Raw genomic sequence first — 18,344 nt, 5'->3', positions numbered from 1 at the left:
AAAAAAGAAAACTGTAAAATAAACCACCTTATAGCCCATCGCTATCCCAGTCCCAAAATGGGATTTTCCTTCTTGAGTGTGGATTGAGTAAGGCTGGTAGGGTGGCCAAAATGTAGACCTCTATTAGGGCTCTGCTAGTAAATCTTTTGTTTTGTTCTTTCCTCATTTATTTGGGAATAGAGATTTTAAAATTTAAGATAATTATTCAGATATTGATCTATTAATTTAACTAACCATTTAGAAAGCACATAGGAAAATTCATGCTATAGAACACCTTGTTGTTTGTCAGGCTGTACTAGTGGCCAGTATAATATCTCCCTTTCACTCATTAATTTTGGTTATGAGAGATATTTTTTATTTCCAAAATATCATGTGTACCCCTAGATGACTTACATTTCATCTACCTCAATAAAGATATTCAAAAGTATAAATGATAGTCACCATTTATTAAGGACTTCATACATACCAAACCCTGTACTAGAACTTTTAACAAATATGTTACTATCTAAATATTACAATAATTTTATCATGCAGGAATGATTATCTGTATTTATATAAAGGAAATTGAGGCTTACAATATAACTTGAACGGATTTTTTTTTCTTTTTTTAATCCAAAAATATTTTTACTAAGGAAGTAGAGTGGAATGCTTAAGAGTCAGAATACTGGATTAAAATCCTAGTTCTGTTACGTAATGCTGTATAATTATTGGTAAGAGTCTTAACTTCTCTCTGTCATAGTCATTTTATCAATAAAATGGAGAAAGTACAAAAAGGGTTACAGTGAGAACTAAATGAGTTAATACATGTAAAGCACTTGAAACATTGCCAGGCACATGGTAATTATCCAATGTTAAGTCTTTAAATAAACTAGGCAATTTGTTACTCATAAACTGACTTGCTTATACCTCAAAGATGCTTCAAGAGAAGAATATGACAATAGTAATGAAAGTAAGATTGGGGGACTATGTAAGGATTTTTATTTTCTGTCTCATTTTTATTCCTTCCTCAATGGAAAATTGGAAATTGACTTGAATGAATTGCTTCTGTTCCTGGAAGAGACAGATAATGTTTCCTAATACAGGGTCCCAGATCTAACTGGTGTGTGTATGTGTGTGTGTGTGTGTGTGTGTGTGTGTGTATACACACGTCCTTCACCTTTGAAAATGCTAATGTTGACAGCATTGTTTTCCTTGTTTATAATTATAGCTGCAAAGATTAAAGCATCCCCAGCTGATCTGCCACACTGACACATGTATAAAATGTCCTTTCGGAGTGATGATGTCCCTTGACTCAAGCACTGTCACTGACTAAGGCTAATATCCGACTAGAGTCCCTGAAACACCCACAGCGAGCCAGCAAGCCTGTAAAGGGGACTCCCAGGAAGGCTGGAGAACCTGGAACATAACTTGTCAATTCACCCTGGCCATGCTTGTGTGCTTCAGCTGTATTTAAGGAGCAGAAAACCGGAGGAAGAACAGAGAAGGCAGGAGGTGCACACTGGCATTTGACTCTGCTTCTAAGAAGTGTTGGAAATGAACACTGCACTGGGCACACTAAATCCGTGTAGCTTCTTTTTGAGATGTAAGTATTAAGAACCATTATTCTGATTCAATTTTCCCATGGCTACCCATATCCTCTAAGTAGAAAGGAAGGTTCTTTATGATTCTACAATTTATCCAGCCTCATTTCTTACTGCATTCACCCAGCACTACCCTTCTATCTTAAAACCCCGAATCTTATAACAGTGATACTTAAACATGTTCCATAGCTCTTTCATCTTTGCAGACCTTCGCACATGCTGATACCTTTGCTTGGAACATTATTCTATTCCGCTTTTCTTGTTAATGCAGCCTGTCAGACTCACCTCCAGTGTTCTTTCCTGCAGGAAACTTTCCTCGCTCCAGTGTGGTTCAGGAGATCTGTGATGGCCAGCCTTTATGATAGCCCCAATGTGCCTACCTTCTGATATTCACATTCTTGTGGTCTCTTCCAACACTGAATAAAGCTGACCAGTGTAACCAACAGGAAATTGTCAAATGTCTGGCTTTTGAGGCTAGGTCATAATAAAAATAGTAAATCTTACCTTGCTTTCTCTTTTATTGCTTACTCTAGAGGACACCCACTGCCATGTCTTGAAATCATTCAATCAGCCTCACAGAGATGTCAGTGTGGTGAAGACTTATACCAACAGCTAGTACCAACTCCTCAGCCATGGGAGTAAGCCATCTTAGAAGCAGATCCTGCAGCCCTGGTTGAGCCATTGAATGACTACAGCCCTGGTTGACAGCTTGACCATAATCTCCTGAGAGATCCCAAGCCAGTAACATTCAGCTAGGCTACTCCCAAGTTCCTGACTAATAGAAGCTATATAAGATAAATATTTATTGTTGTTTTAAGCCTCTATGATTTGGAGTAATTTGTTATATACCAATAGATACAGGGTCCCTCTCCTCTATTTTTTCACAGCACCCTGTGTTTCCCTCTATCAAAACCTATCTCCCGTTGTCTATTTACTTCTCTCTTCCACTAGCCTGAGGTCATCGTGAGAGTAGAGACACAGCAATTCATCTTTTAATTTGCAGAGCTTCAATGGTCCAGAGAAAGACTATTCCTAATGATTGTATAGGTTATATTAGGTTGGTGCAAATGTAATTGTGGTTTTGCATTGTTGAAATTTGCTGTTTGATATTGGAATACATTCTTAAATAAATGTGGCTATGTTATATATCATTTTAATGCACATTTCTCGCTTTATGTTTTTTTTGATAATGACTTATTGCTTGCTGTTTATTTTTATGTGTTTTAGACTATGGAAATGATGTTAGACAAAAAGCAAATTCGAGCAATTTTCTTATTTGAGTTCAAAATGGGTCATAGAGCAGTGGAGACAACTTGCAACATCAACAACGCATTTGGCCCATGAACTGCTAAAGAATGTACAGCACAGTGGTGATTTAAGAAGTTTTGCAAAGGAGACAAGCGCCTTGAAGATGAGGAGCATAGTGACTGGCCTTCGGAAGTTGACAACAACCAATTGAGAGCCATCATCGAAGCTGATCCTCTTACAACTACACGAGAAGTTGCCGAAGAACTCAACGTCGACCGTTCTATGGTCGTTTGGCATTTGAAGGAAGTTGGAAAAGTGAAAAAGCTCGATAAGTGGGTGCCTCATGAGCTTACTGAAAATCAAGAAAATTGGCATTTTGGCATCTTCTCTTATTCTACGTAACAACAACGAACCATTTCTCGATTGGATTGTGACATGTGATGAACAGTGGATTTTATACAATCGGGAATGACCTGCTCAGTGGGTGGACCGAGAGGAAGCTCCAAAGCACTTCCCAAAGGCACACTTGCACCAAAAAAAGGTCATGGTCACTGTTTGGTGGTCTACTGCTGGTTTGATACACTATAGCTCTCTGAATCCTGGCGAAACCATTACATCTGAGACGTATGCTCAGCAAATTGATGAGATGCACTGAAAACTGCAATGCCTGCAGCCGGCCTTGTCAACAGAAAGGGTCCAATTCTTCTCAACGACAATGCCCGACCGCATGTCACACAACCAACGCTTCAAAAGTTGAACAAATTGGGCTACAACGTTTTGCCTCATCTGCCATATTCACCTGACCTCTAGCCAACTGACTACCACTTCTTCAGGCATCTTGACAACTTTTTGCAGGGAAAACACTTCCACAACCAGCAGGATGCAGAATATGCTTTCCAAGAGTTCATTTAATCCTGAAGCACAGATTTTTACGCTACAGGAATAAACAAACTTATTTCTCATTGGCAAAAATGTGTTGATTGCAATGGTTCCTATTTTGATTAATAAAGATAGTTACAATGATTTAAAATTCAAGGACCGAAACCGCAATTACTTTTGCACCAACCTAATACAACTGCTCAAAAGTGCCTGCCCAATGTGCTAAAGCAATGGAGGTTGAAGTCCAGCCCTTGTTCACCCAACAAGTTGAATGTCCTGGGGAGGGCTGCTGCCACCGGGAGAATGACGCACTTCTGCCTTTGGACAAAGGCACCTTACACAGTAAATCTTGTGAAAAAGTCACCATTCTCATTCATCCACTGTCATTCATCCACTGTCAGTCAGGAGACAGAAACCATACAGAGAAAGTTGACTATAAAGAATAATTATCTACAACAGGGATTCAAGTAGTAGAGGGTTGGCTACTGAGGGTAAAGAAGAGTCTGAACAATACGGGATAACTGATATAGGGATAAGCCACTACCTCTATGATAGAGACTAAGCACCCAAGTAAGGAATAAATCTAGAAGAAAGGCCCCTGTCCACCAGGTCCAAGGGACAGGCTTTGCTGGAGAGAGCATAGCAGGTGTCCACTAAATGACAAGGAAGTTTGCTGACATGCAGCAAAGCAGAACTTGCTGGGAGGCGAACTGGGAGAAGACACCGATGGGGAGGTGCCACCCATGCCAAAAGAGAACACACTCTGAACCAGGAAGAGGAACCTCTTCTTCCTCCAGGACCCTGTATTGACAGGCATAACTAAGTCCTACTTGGCAAGGGATAAATGTTCCAGTATCATTAGCAGGGCAACAAAGTGCAGATTTGCAGTGGAGAGGCCATAGATTGATAACTAGAACACCGACCTAGAAAGGAGTCATTTTCTAATTTGTCCACCCATAAGGGATGCCTTTTTCAGACTCTCATGAAGGCACTCTATGGCTCTAGTGGTTGTTTTTTAAAGAATCATTAAAACATGGTTTAGGGTACTTGGTGTTCCAGGGTTATTCTTCACCTGGTTTGCTCTTAGCAACTGCTGTGCCCAGACGGCTGTTTCTCAGAGACAATGTGTGCTAATGTAATGTCTTGGCTATTCCTATTGACCTTGCCTTCCGCCCGAACTTAGTAGCCTCTTAGCACTCCTTCCGGCCTGCCTGAATTCATCTACATGGCAACTGACTCCCTACCCTGGTGACTTCATTTCCCACGACACAGAAGCCCGTACTCTATGATCGTTGATGTCTACAGAACACCTGGACACCTTGTTATTACAAATGTGGGCCTTGCAATTGATGTTATGTACACCAAGTAAGTATGACAGATGAAAGATGAAACCTTTCCCCATGCTGAATCTAATGAGGATACAGGACTTCTGTCATTTTGAAGTTGACTGGCTCTTAAAAGCAGTTTGGTTAAAGTATCTGTCAGAGAGGGTAATGTTTTGTGACATCAAATCACAATAGTATCTTCACTAATAGGGATATAATGGTAACAGATGCTTGCGTAGAGTTATACAGCATGAAACTATGGCTTGTCATCTTATTTCTATTTGTATTATTTTTCTATAAAATGAAATAATATTGCTATAAACACCTAGCAGTCTCTGAAGAAATAAGCTAATTGTATGTTGAAGGAAAAGTTCTATTTCTAATGTATTAAGGGCAGAATCAGTGTCAGTTCAGTCAACATTTATTGAGTCTGGTGAAGTTACAAAAGAAAGAAGAAGGTATTAATATCCTTGCCCTAAAGTAACATACCATCTAATATTTTCTATCATACTTTGTGTTGTATTCTGTATACTGCAGTTTCTTAAACATTGTTTCTCCTCTTTTCTACAATACTTTGATACTAAATGAAAGCAGAAAACTGGAGAGCTGCACCGTATGGCTATCTGGATTCTGTTGAGCATTACTGTAAACAACTATCTCCTTCATCTTCAGATGCACATCTTCATTTACTAAAGGATCTTGGAAAAGGTAAACAGTTGGAAAGTAAATTTAAATTTAGTTCTATTGAAATGTCTTTAGTAAGCACTTTTTATATGCTAGAAAAGCGTCACACAAAACAAAAACCTATACAGAAGGTTCGAGTGTTTCACTATAGTCCTTGAAGAAACAAAGAAAGAAAAAAAAAGATTTGCAAGCACTCAGATATAGTGGGCTAAATAACCATTACTTTAAGAAAAGAAACACAGACAGCTACCGTAAATCAAACGTACTCACCAGTGATGTCTTTCTACAGAATTAAGAGAATAAACCTGATTAATACTAATCCAAATAATGTAGAAATGATGCTGTTGAGAAAGGAAAGGGGTCAGAGGTACAATAATGATAATAAAAATTATAATTAATGCTAACATTCCCTAAACTCTCTTGGTGAGCCAGGCACTGTGCTAAGCCTCTAAGTGGTGTGTTAGTCAGGGTTCTCCACATAAATGGAACCATCTGTTTCTCTGGAGAACCCTGATTCGTGTGTGTGTGTGTGTGTGTGTGTGTGTGTGTGTGTGTGTGTGTAAAACCATATATATAGGACAATTAAGTTCATGAACTCATTCTAGAAAAAGTGCTACATACCTCATTGCTGAATATCACTATGGTCACCTTCAAAGTACTCCCCTTGGGAAGCTATGTACTGATGCCAGCGCTTAGTCCACCCTTCAAAGCAATTTTGGAACTCTTTGTCTGGAATGGCCATCAGAGCTGTCGTCACATTACTCTTGATGTCCTGAATGTCATCAAAATGTCTTCTTTTCGGGGCCGGCCCGGTGGCTCAGGCAGTTGGAGCTCCATGCTCCTAACTCTGAAGGCTGCCGGTTTGATTCCCACATGGGCCCGTGGGCTCTCAACCACAAGGTTGACGGTTCAACTCCTCGAATCCCGCAAGGGATGGTGGGCTTGGCCCCCTGCAACTAAGATTGAACATGGCACCTTGAGCTGAGCTGCCTCCCAGATGGCCCAGTTGGTTAGAGCACAAGCTCTCAACCACAAGGTTGCCAGTTCGATTCCTCGAGTCCTGCAAAGGATGGTGGGCTGCGCCCCCTGCAACTAGCAATGGCAACTGGACCTGGAGCTGAGATATGCCCTCCACAACTAAGACTGAAAGGACAACAACTTGAAGCTGAACAGCACCCTCCACAACTAAGATTGAAAGGATAACAACTTGACTTGGAAAAAAAGTCCTGGAAGTATTCATTGTACCCCAATAAAATCCTGTTCCCTTTCCCCAATAAAAAAGAATCTTAAAAAAATATATATCTTCTTTTCAATATTTCCTTTATCTTTGGGTAAAGAAAGAAGTAATTGGGGGCTAGATCAGGTGAGGAAGGAACGTGTTCCAATACAGTTATTTGTTTACTGGCTAAAATCTCCCTTACAGACAGTGCCGTGTGAACTGGTACATTGTTATGATGCAAGAGCCATGAATTGTTGGTGAAAAGTTCAGGTTGTTTTAGTCTAACTTTTTCACGCAGCCTTTTCAGCACTTCCAAAGAGTAAACTGGGTTAATTGTTAGTCCAGTTGGTACAAATTCATAATGAATAATCCCTCTGATAGTAAAAAAGGTTAGCAACATCATTGCCACAAGTTTGTGAACTTAATTGTCCAACCTCGTGTGTGTGTGCACACACATATATACACATGACATAGGTATGTATACATTTATATGGACATATAGAGAAAGACAGATTTATTATAGGAGTTATTATAATCACGTGATTATGGAGGCCTAGAAGTCCCATGCTGTACTGTCTGCAAGCTGGAGACCCAGGAAAGCTGGGGTGTAATTCAGTCAGAGTCCAAATGCCTGAGAACCAGAAGTGATGATGTCCCAGTGCAAGAGAAGATGGACGTCTCAACTCAAGCAGAGGTGGGGAGTTTGCAGTCCTTCCACCTTTTTGTTCTATTCAGGCCCTCAATGGACTGGATGATGCCCACCCATATTTGTGAGGTCTTCCTTCTTTACTCAGTCTACCAATTCAAATGCTAATTTTAATCTCTTCTGGAAACACCCTAGAGACACTCAGAAATAATATTTTACTGGCTACCTGGGCATCCCTTAGCCCAGTCAAGTTGACATAAACTTAAGCATCACAGGTGGGTACTGTTATTATTACCGAATCTTACTCTCCTTTTAACCACACTGCTCCACTGTGTATTTCCCCAATTTGGAATAGAGACGCACATTTTGACATGTTAATGTATTTACGGAAGAGAATGAGATTTCCATAGGTATTAAACTATAAAATAAAGAACTCTTAGTTGCCATAATGTTTACTAAATAGAAGGGAACAAACAAAAAGAAAACAAGCATTTAAGAGACTCTGACATGCCAAGCAGCACAGTAGGTGATTTGACACATATTATCTCATTGAAACGCATTCCCAGTGTTGTGGATGGTAAGCAGTATTTGGAGCCTTTATTTTCACTTTGTCAGCCCTGCCTTGTGATAACAGTATCAATGCTGGGGGAATGAAAGCTCGTGAATGAACATGTGTTTTGGTGCAGCAATTCAGGTTGGTTTGGGGTGAAGCAGAAGAGAAGCCCCTCGAAGAAGAATCACAGTTTTCTTAAGAATCCTTTGGTTGGTTACGTGTAATAGGAACTCACTCAAACATGGTTAAGAAAACATAAAAAAGGTTTTAGTAGAGAGTCACAGGGGTCTCCCACTGAATTCAACTGCAAGAAGTACATCCAGGTCACCTGCAGACAAGAACTGGGGAGTTTGCTCATTCCTTCTCATCAATGGTCCCTCTCATTCCCACTGTTCTCTACAGTGATTCTTCTCTGTGTCCGCCTCCTGGCCTCTACTCCTTGCTCAGGTGCCTCTGGGCCATCCCAACCTCAAGATAAGTCCAGCAATCTTGGGAGAAAGAAAATGTTTGGCCCAGTCCAGCCTTTGGATGATCCACCCTTATATCTAACTATCTATGACCTGAGAGGAAAAGTCAAAGTCATAAATGATAAATGTGGGACTATAATGGCTCAACCCAGGGTTGATGAGTGTATAGGGCAGGGGGGAGGGAGGGAGGATAGAGGAGAAGCTAAAGGTTTTGCAGGCAAATTAACCAGCATCAATTCTACATCAATACTAGAAGAAGGTTACTGCTACACTACTTCCCATAGGAATTTGAGTAAGATACTTGACCTTCGTGTGCCTCATTTTCCTCATCTGTGAAATGAGGATAGTAAGTTTTTTTTTTGTGAGGGTTATGTGATTTAATTCACATCGTGTGCTTATAATGCAATACATTTTACCTATTATTATTTTTGTTGTTTGTTGTTATTGTCTGGGGTCAGCTCCTGACACCTGTACGTTCTATAACCTAGAGACTCAATATCGTTCAGCACACTCCTTATTTTACTGGAATAATCTCTCCTTTCCCACATGAAAAATCTAATATCCCATAGATTTGGGGGTAAAAATTTGAAAGATTTCAGAGCAAGAGGAATGGGAGGCTTAACTCTTTTAAAAAAGTATCATTTTGAGTCATTCACACTACTGTACGTTTTAGGCATAAATAAAAAATGTTTGTGGTTGATAAGCAATGGAAATTTTTGGATTTCAAGGAGGAACATATAGAAAAAAAATGAGTCTTGGGCAGTGGTTGAACTATTGCAATTGAACTGGCCAGTCGATTAGTTCCAGCAACCAATTTCACTGGCTTTTCCATGTAATTGGCCAGTTGCTTGACCACTGTATAGAAATGCTGTGGAATATGGGCATTATTGAACAAAGCAAAACGAAGCAACCCATTAAAACAGATTGCAAGGAAAGAAATAAGGCTCTGCTGAGAGGTGGTTTTACATAAGCTGTCCCATTTTGAATAGCAGAGGCTTTCTTTGCAAATCTTCATTATTTGGAGTTATTTTGTGATTTCTGGTATAGATATAATTTTGGCACCATTCTCTATCCTTTGAAACAATCTCCCTTCCATTTTTAAACTTTTGTGTAACACACTCAACAATTACTCTAATTCTAGTCTCTTAATTCACATTCTTTCTCTGAAATCTGACATTATATACTCCATTTCAAGAATTTAGTTAATTTCCTAGTTTGTGCTATAAAAGAGAAAACTGCTTTTTTTTTTTTCTTTTGCTAGATTGGTGTCTCTATCCATCCAATTCCCTGTATTACCAGTAGCTTATCATTCACTTTGTTCTGCCTTCTCACTGTCAAAAAAAAAAAAAAAGCTATTTTTTTATTCCTTTCCCTCTGTACTGTCACTTCAGATTCACAGTTGCTGAGTGTTCCAGGAGCCCACCAGAGGGACTTTCTCATGGTGTGATTTGCAAACTTTGAAATAACACCCACCAGCAGAAGCACCATATGCTATGAAGTTACACCGTAAACTGACAGGAGCATCTCATTTGTCATTTGAAATTCAAAAAATGTCAACAATTTTCATACTCAGCAATTGCCTAACTGCCTCTCTGGTTAGCAAGGAGTAACATTTACTATAAATGCCATGAAAATATGAAATTTTACATTGTGATTCTAGAGGAATCATAACAGCAATGCCAGTATTAAGACTTACACAACTCGATGAGCATATGGACAGACGTATCAAATTTCTATACTCATTTTATATTCCATGTGTGCATCTCTAGTTGAATGGTTTTATCTGTAAGGTTTATGACATCTAGGCTATTCACATTCTATAACAGTGGTGATTCAAATGTGCCTTCTTATGATAAAATATAATACCAAAGAATATTTTTAATTCATTAAAAGCAAATTTAACATAAAACACAAGCTGTTCCTTTGTGATTAAGCTGAATTTTCAGCCAGCTGCACTTAGTCACAACAGAGCCAAGAGAGAAAACTACTTGGCAATTCTTCCTAATTAAAGGATGTTAATTACTGCTAAATACTATATACTTTCTATGTTATAAAGGTTCATCTAAATCAATGTTATTACAATACTAAAGAAATTAATAATGATTTAAAATCTAGCGTGGCCAAAGTACCCATTAGTTCATACTTCTAAATGACTTCACAGTGCAACTTCTGAATTGGTATTGTATAAAGTCTAGAATGGCCTCGCCCATTCAGCACATCTTTTACGTATTAATCATAGTACCTGATGGTGTTTCTTCTTCATACCTCCATAGAGATGACATGGCAGAAGCAGCAGCAGAGGTTGTGTGAAGATGCAGAATGGAACACAGTAAGACTCGGTGCTTCCTCACCTTTGGCCAGCGCTGCCTCCCTGGAACAGAAGACGTTAGATTGAACTCCCCACTATCTGTATAACCAGTAGATTAAGATCAATAGGGACAAGGAAACTAATATATACTGAGCCTCAGAGGCTTTCTCATTTGATACAACAGCCCTCAGAATAAGTATAAATACCCTTATTTGCATATGAGGATTTGGGGGCTTAGAAGTGAAAAATGCCAACTGTACCCAATCAATAGAAGGCACAGCTATCTCGCAAGTACATTCTCTCTGACCTCTAGTCACAGGTTCTTTCCACTAAATCATGTTCCCTACTCCAGGAAGGAAATGTGAAAACACTTTGCATTATGAGCCCATCTTCTTCCTTCACTTATCACTTGGCCACAGTCCTGCTATGTTGCTCTGAATTTTGGTTTAAGAGGTGACTTGTAAACCCTCGACTTGGCTCTGCCATTGAGGGAAAGTCACTCCATGCCTTTGAGCCTCAATTTCCTCACCTACAAAATGAGTAACAACTCTAAGTCTCTCTTAAGATTGTGGTGATGATCAAATGAGGTAATCTAATGGGAAAGAAGGTATTTATAGGTATAATACAAGACTAGGTACTTTGGTTAAGTGCTCCACATGAGAATGAGTAGAGAGGGAGAGGAATTTGGACTTTTTATAACCCACAGGTGATAATTATTTTTAGATGACTAAAATCCACTAATGGTTATAGGCAACTGCATAGCTGAGTTATTACAATACCAAATACTTAGGACTGTGAGCTCTCGGATCAGACAGATAGACCAGAGTTCAAATCCAGGCTTCTCCAATTTCTGTTTGTTTAAGCTTAAGTATGTTACTTACCCTTTCCCACCATAGTACCTCACCTGAAAAGATGAAAAATAAGGTACTATCTTGTAGCCCAGGCTGACTTTATAGACATGCAACCTGAGTACTTACATAGGACCCCATGCTCAGAAGCGGTCCTGAGTACTTACATAGGACCACACTTGGTTTCATGCTCTGCTGTCACTAACTTGAAATTCTTAAAAACATTATCTTTGAACCTGTGTTTTGTAAGTGAAGTCTAATGTGACAATGGAATATGTACATGAGAAGAGGAGATATGCACAATATGTGTGTCTGCTTGAATTCCTTGCTACTCCATTAGTGTGTAACACTCAGGATGCCCCATGAGCACAGAATCCCAGTGGACACATCATGCATGGGAGTTCAGTGATCTTCAAAGCAAATGCAAGATAAGCATGTTGGGTTTATGGGTGAGTAAATGAAAGCACTGACAGCCCGAGAGGCTATTCTTGCCCTTTGAAGTAGAATTTGTTTGAAATAAAGAAGGCAGATGCTCTCAGACAAACAGAAACAACCAAGGAACCCTATCATACCCTTCCTTACTTGAATGTTACTTCCCTGTATTAGCCAACCACTTGTTCTGAAAATGATGACACTGAAGGAAAGGAAAAGACAGGGCAACCCATAGTGCTTCTTCTTTTCAGTCCTTTCTTATTCATTAGTAAACCAAAGATGGACAGTATAGTAGAATGTGCACATCTCAAGAAGTGAAATAAAAACTCTCAAGTTAGTTTTCCACAGCATTCTGCTGTTCTGATGAAAACAAATTACATAGGCATATATGAGCTACAAAATACAAGATGTATAATTTTTGTGATTCTGTATATGAGTTAAAATGTTCTTGTAGTTGCATTTAAAACTGGTGCTTATAAATATGAATGGTGAATATTTGTTAATAATTAACAAAAATTTTGTTAGAATGACATGAAGTAGCAAATAAAAAAACACCATGAGGAACCATGAAGAAAGGAAAAAGTTATATATTTCAGTACTTTTTTGAATAAAGGACTCTGCATTTTCATCTTGCACTGGGCCCCACAAATTATGTTCCCATCACTGGCCTTAGCATTTGTGACTATAAAAGTAGACATTTGACAGTGTCTGATACTTGTAGTAATTGTTCCTGAAGTTTTATGCTGTTAAAAGTGTTTTTAAAAATGTGCAATCGAGAGCAGAGGTTAAAAAATGCATGCTCTGGAGTCAGACGGCCTATGTCTAGGTTAAAATCCATGTTTTTTCTTTTACTTCGTAGCTGTGTGATCTTGGAAAAATCACTTAACTATTCTGTGCCACAGAAAATAACAGTGCAGACACCACAGAATTGTTGTAGAGAATCAGTGTGTCATCATGCCTAGAATAATGCCTACAGAACATGACATTGTTCATTACATTTTTGGAACTCAATTTTGCTGTTGTTTTTGCCATTGGAATACAGAGGAGGGAGAAATTAATTCAATATTGGAGAAATCAGGGAAGGTTTTACAGAGGTGATAACATTTGAGCTGTCCCTTATGAAACTCACATTCATAAGTAAAGTTAGTGGAAATGAAAAGCCAACCATAGAGACAGCTTGCAAGTGCCTACACCATTTCCTGACTCTGATGGCCAGGCCATATCAATCAGAGCCCTCTCCAAACTTTCAAATAACTTTTGTAAAACTATTTAGGCTAGCATGCTATTCTCTTTACATGTTGATTTATGCTCTTAGGAAGACCATTATAAGAAAAAAAAATTTCTTTAAAAACACATAGTTGTCAGAAACAATCCAAGATTCCCTCACTGGAAGACTGCATAAGAGAAACTCTTAGCAGAATAAAATTGCTCCTAATGTGCCGGCATACACAGAAATCAATCAGCCTTTTCCCGCAGCTCTTGTCTGTTCATTTTATATAGTTGCCCAGTTTGACAAGAAATCCAGAGAACGGCTGAGGAGTGTTGTCAGCATAAAGATGGGAGAGAAGTGATGTACTAGGCTAATAAAAGGACTCACAAAGGTCCCTGAAGTCATAAATCCTTCCTGCGGCTTTTAAAATCTGTTTCCTTTGTAGGATTGTGATGATGGAGCTTTGACAGAGTGCCCTTTCTATCCTCTCCCCTGCATGTCGGGAACCCGAGCTAAGTGTGTGGAGAGAAGACAAAATGCAATGTAACTTCCTGCCTTAGCTATTCTCCTCACTCCATGAGGGTCTGTCGCAGCCTTGCTGATGGAGTCAGTGCTGCCTGGGCCTCCTGATCTTCACCTGCCTGGGCAGCCCTGCCCTCCCCATTAATTCTTATGATTGCCTCTTTACCACATGCACTTGGAGAACTACCTGATTCTCACACATCAGTTCAAATCCTGGCATTAATCCTTAGCGTTTTCAGTAAGAGGGTGGCTTTCTTTTTGGTTTCGTCAAGACTCTTCAGGTAAGCCTGGAATGGGAAATATTGCAAATGCGAATTATGCACTGGATATTGACTTACCACAATGTAGGAACAGTATCCAGGCACTCCACAAATAGGTCAGCTTTGAACATGAGCAATAATCACAGTGGTAGAGGAGATCATCGAGAAGACGTGATTTCTGATCCACTCCAGAGCTGGACCGGGACAATAGAAGGTTCCTGACTCCCCCCTTCTATCCTTGGAATATATGTTCCACCCACCATTTTCATAGCCGGAGCCATTTCAAGGACGCAACCTAGAGAGAGTCAAGTGTTGTTGAGATGGATTGTACACGTAACTGAACCCAGCTGAGGCTTCTATATAAACTCTGGCCATCAGGTGCAGAGATCTACTCATTTTGTAGGCGCCCAAGAGAAGCCTCCTGTGTAAAAACCCCATGCTTATTAAAGTGACACCTACCAATCGGAAGTGGTCTGCCACTTTCTTCAGTCTCTCCCTGCCCTCCTTGTCTGTCAAAGGTAGGTATCGTATTTCCCCCAGGAGAACTCCTGAGGTTTCCATCCAACACACAGACACAGTCAGCTCTCATGGTTCCATATTTGGGATAATCTGCTTTCCTATACTTGAAAAATACAACTAATATGTCTATTATTTCAGGCAACATGCAATTAGGAAAATAAATTGATAAATACCACTATAAAAATGTACTAAAGAAAACATTAATATATTTTTATTGTTGGTGATTTTATTTACCTATATATTACTTTCCCTTATACAGTGTAAATATTTCCAAGTTACTGGAGATATATAGAAACCTAGGTGCTCTCCCCCCAATAACGATATTTAAAACAAAGCTAAAACAAAAATCTACCTTTTTAAAAATAAATCTAACAGAAATAGATTCATAGATACAGAACAAACTGATGGTTGCTGGATGGGAGGGAAAGGTGAGAGGATTAGGAAGTAGACATTGGTCGTCACAAAACAGTCACGGGGATGTGAAATGCAATATGGGAAATATAGTCAGTAATGTTGTAAAAACTATGTAAGATGTCAGATGGGTACTGGACTTATCGGGGAGGTCACTTCATAGATTATACAAATGACTAACCACTGAGCTGTACTAATATGAAACTAATATGAAATAATATTGAATGTCATGGGATGTATAGGAACATAGTCAGAGGAATTGTAACAGCTATGTACGATGTCAGATGGGTAGTAGACTTGGGGGGGTTATCACTTTGTGAGGGGTGTAAATGTCTAATCAGTGTGTTGTTTTATACACCTGAAACTAATAAAAAAATTAAAATAAATCTAAATTAGTTTTCCCTTCAACCATCTATGGCAAGCAGCGTGTTTATTCCAACTGTACCACCATTGCCACAAATAATTGTGAGCTTGTGGTTCACTGTGCTTCATATTCCTCTATCAGGAGACAAGTCCCATCAGCATGGGTCTCAAAGTGACTCACAACTTGGAGCAGAGCTGCAGCTGACCCAAATATAGTGGGAGTGTGATGTAAACCTGGGCTACATGTGAAAGCAGCATTCCCTGATCCGGTGAGGAATTCAATGCAGCATTCAGAGCTGTAGGAGAAATCGAGTCTCACTGCTTTATAGCCACTTTTTCATCCTTTATTTTCCTTATGTGATTTGAGCCTACATGTCAGACATTGGTAAATGACTTTAGGCTGTTGGGACAAATTAATTTTGTTCTCAGAGGATGAGAATCACTGCCACTGAGTCTTTAGCCACTGCTCACAGGGATGATGGGTGTGTTGGGTGTGTAGTCATATATCTAGAGATTGGGTGGGATCATGGTCCCCAGGGTCAAGCTAGACCAAGAGGGTTTTCACCTGAGCTGCCGGCAGCACCTTAGGCAAGAGAAAAATCAGGATCATCGTCAAGAAGAGATTATAGCTAAAACTGTAGAGCTAATTGTCAGGTCTGAACTATGAGTTGCAAGTGGGAGATTAAGTAATGAACTCAAACACTGAGAGGATCAGAATTGGACGAAGATATGGAGTAAGAAGTAAGCCAGGATGAGAAGTCTAAGACATAAGGCAATAAAAGAGTGAGAGAATATTTGAAGCGTACTCTTTTGATGGAGCCACAGAATCCTGAAGATATTCAAAAGAATGTTCCTAAGGCTCTGAAGGCAATTCCAAAATAGCAATTCCAAGAATGTTTTTATCAGTGACAAAGTGACACTGAAGTGTATAAACATCCCAAGATGCCTACTTTGACGGGGGAAAAAAAGCACCCATTTGGATGTGTGAATTCTGGCATCTTTGTTAAACATCAGACATACTACTTAAGAGTGACTCTTTAAATATGCACTGTGTTCAGATACAGGAAAAGCCAACCTGGAACACTGGTGTGTTTTATTTCTGTATTGCTAGAGGTTCTATACTTTTCTTTGTTTTTCTCAAAACACAGTCTTCTTATTTGAAAATATTTATGTGTGTGTGAGAGGACAGGAGTTTTTTTGTGCATTGTTCTTTGAAACTTTTTTCTACATTACTGCATTCTCACACATCCTTTTCCATGGGGCAGAATGACTGTTTTTCTTTATAACCATCAGTTCACAAATCCTCAGGGACCCTACGTGGCACAGCTCATGATAACTTTCTAGTTCTGAAAGATTTAAGGGGAAACTATATTAACTTTATATCAGCAGATAAAGCAACTCAACTTTATTTGAAACCTTTATCAGTCTGACCCCAAAAGAAGAGGTACCTTGATTATTCCAGGTTGCAGTCGGTCTGTTGACATATCTGGTGACTGATTCAAGTTACAGTCTGAATTTCACCAGTTCACTTTGAGATTTTGAGCTAAGTCACTTCACCTTCTGTAATTTGTTTCTTCTCCCAGTGATCCCCACCCACTTCACAAAGATGTTGTGAATATTAACATCAAAGGCTTTGAGCACTCCCGAAGAAAGGCACGCCTCCAAATATATGGCATTAAGTCATCTGAAAGGCTCCACTTCATGATTATCATATAAATAGTCAAGAAGATTTTATCAAGAGACCAGTTACTTTGCCCTAAATCCAGCTAACTAATGGGGGTGGGGGGAATGCATAGGAGCCAGAAACTATTAATGACATATGTCCTAAAGATGTAGTTACTAATCACTTTAACTGGGGGTGGGACTAAAGGTAAATCAATAAGCAAACTGTTTGTAGGAGGTATTTTACAGTGTTGATGTGCTTGATTTTAAGGTACTATCCTTCTCATTTGATCAAGGACATGGAATTCAGTGCAGGGGACAAAAATCTAACAAAACGATCAATGTCATTAGTCACCAGAGAAACGCAAATGAAACCACAATGAGATAACTACACACCCAACTGAATGGATAAAAGTAAAAAGACTGACATTACCAAAGGCTGGTGGAGATGTAAAGCAGTCAGAACACAAATAAATTGCTGGCGGGAGTGTTAAGCGGGACTTTCTTACAAAGGTAAACATTACCTACACAATGACCCCCAAATTGCCTTTCTACGTATTTACCCAATAAAAATGAAAACATATGCATATGTCCACAAAAAAATTGTACAAGAATGTTCATAGCAAATTTATTCATAACAGCCCTAAACTGGTAATAACCCAAATGTCCATCCATAGGTGAATAGATAAAATGTGGTATAGACATACAATTGAATACTACTCAGCAGTGAAAAGGAGAAAACTCCAGATACATCAACAGTATCTCATGTGAAAGAAACCAGACAACAGAATGTGTCAGGTTGGCATTAACAATTCTGCTATTATGTCCACAAAGACTGTTGCCCATTTCCAGTCATATAACATATCTATTCACACACACACACACACACACACACACACACACACACACTCACACACACAATTTGTGGCATGTTAGAATGTAAAATCATTACATTAAATAATTTAAAATTTTGGAGTGCTTTGTATATGCCAGGCACTATGTTAGGTGTTTTACATGCATTGTGTTAGTTAATGGGTAAGGTACTATTATTATAATACTCATTTTTTTAGACAAGAAAACTACTGCTTAGAGAGGGCAACTGAAGTCACACAGCTAAAAATAGAGTTGGGACTCAACTTCACGTCAGTCAATCCGAGTCCAAAGCCTGTAGGAAAAACCGGTGCCCTCAGTTGGCCTTCATTGTTTTT

The 18,344-nt window shown here is 39.2% G+C and overlaps 1 pseudogene; it reads left to right on the top strand.

The window, feature by feature from the left end:
• The first annotated feature begins 2,810 nt into the window (after nucleotides 1-2,810).
• On the top strand, nucleotides 2,811-3,833 carry LOC148759045 (histone-lysine N-methyltransferase SETMAR pseudogene; annotated as a pseudogene).
• Nucleotides 3,834-18,344: the final 14,511 nt, after the last annotated feature.

The sequence above is a fragment of the Rhinolophus sinicus genome, chromosome 1, assembly GCF_057876585.1.
Source record: "Rhinolophus sinicus isolate RSI-liver-muscle chromosome 1, RSI-T2T, whole genome shotgun sequence".
NCBI lineage: Eukaryota > Metazoa > Chordata > Mammalia > Chiroptera > Rhinolophidae > Rhinolophus > Rhinolophus sinicus.
This window is presented reverse-complemented; position numbering and strand designations above follow the sequence as displayed.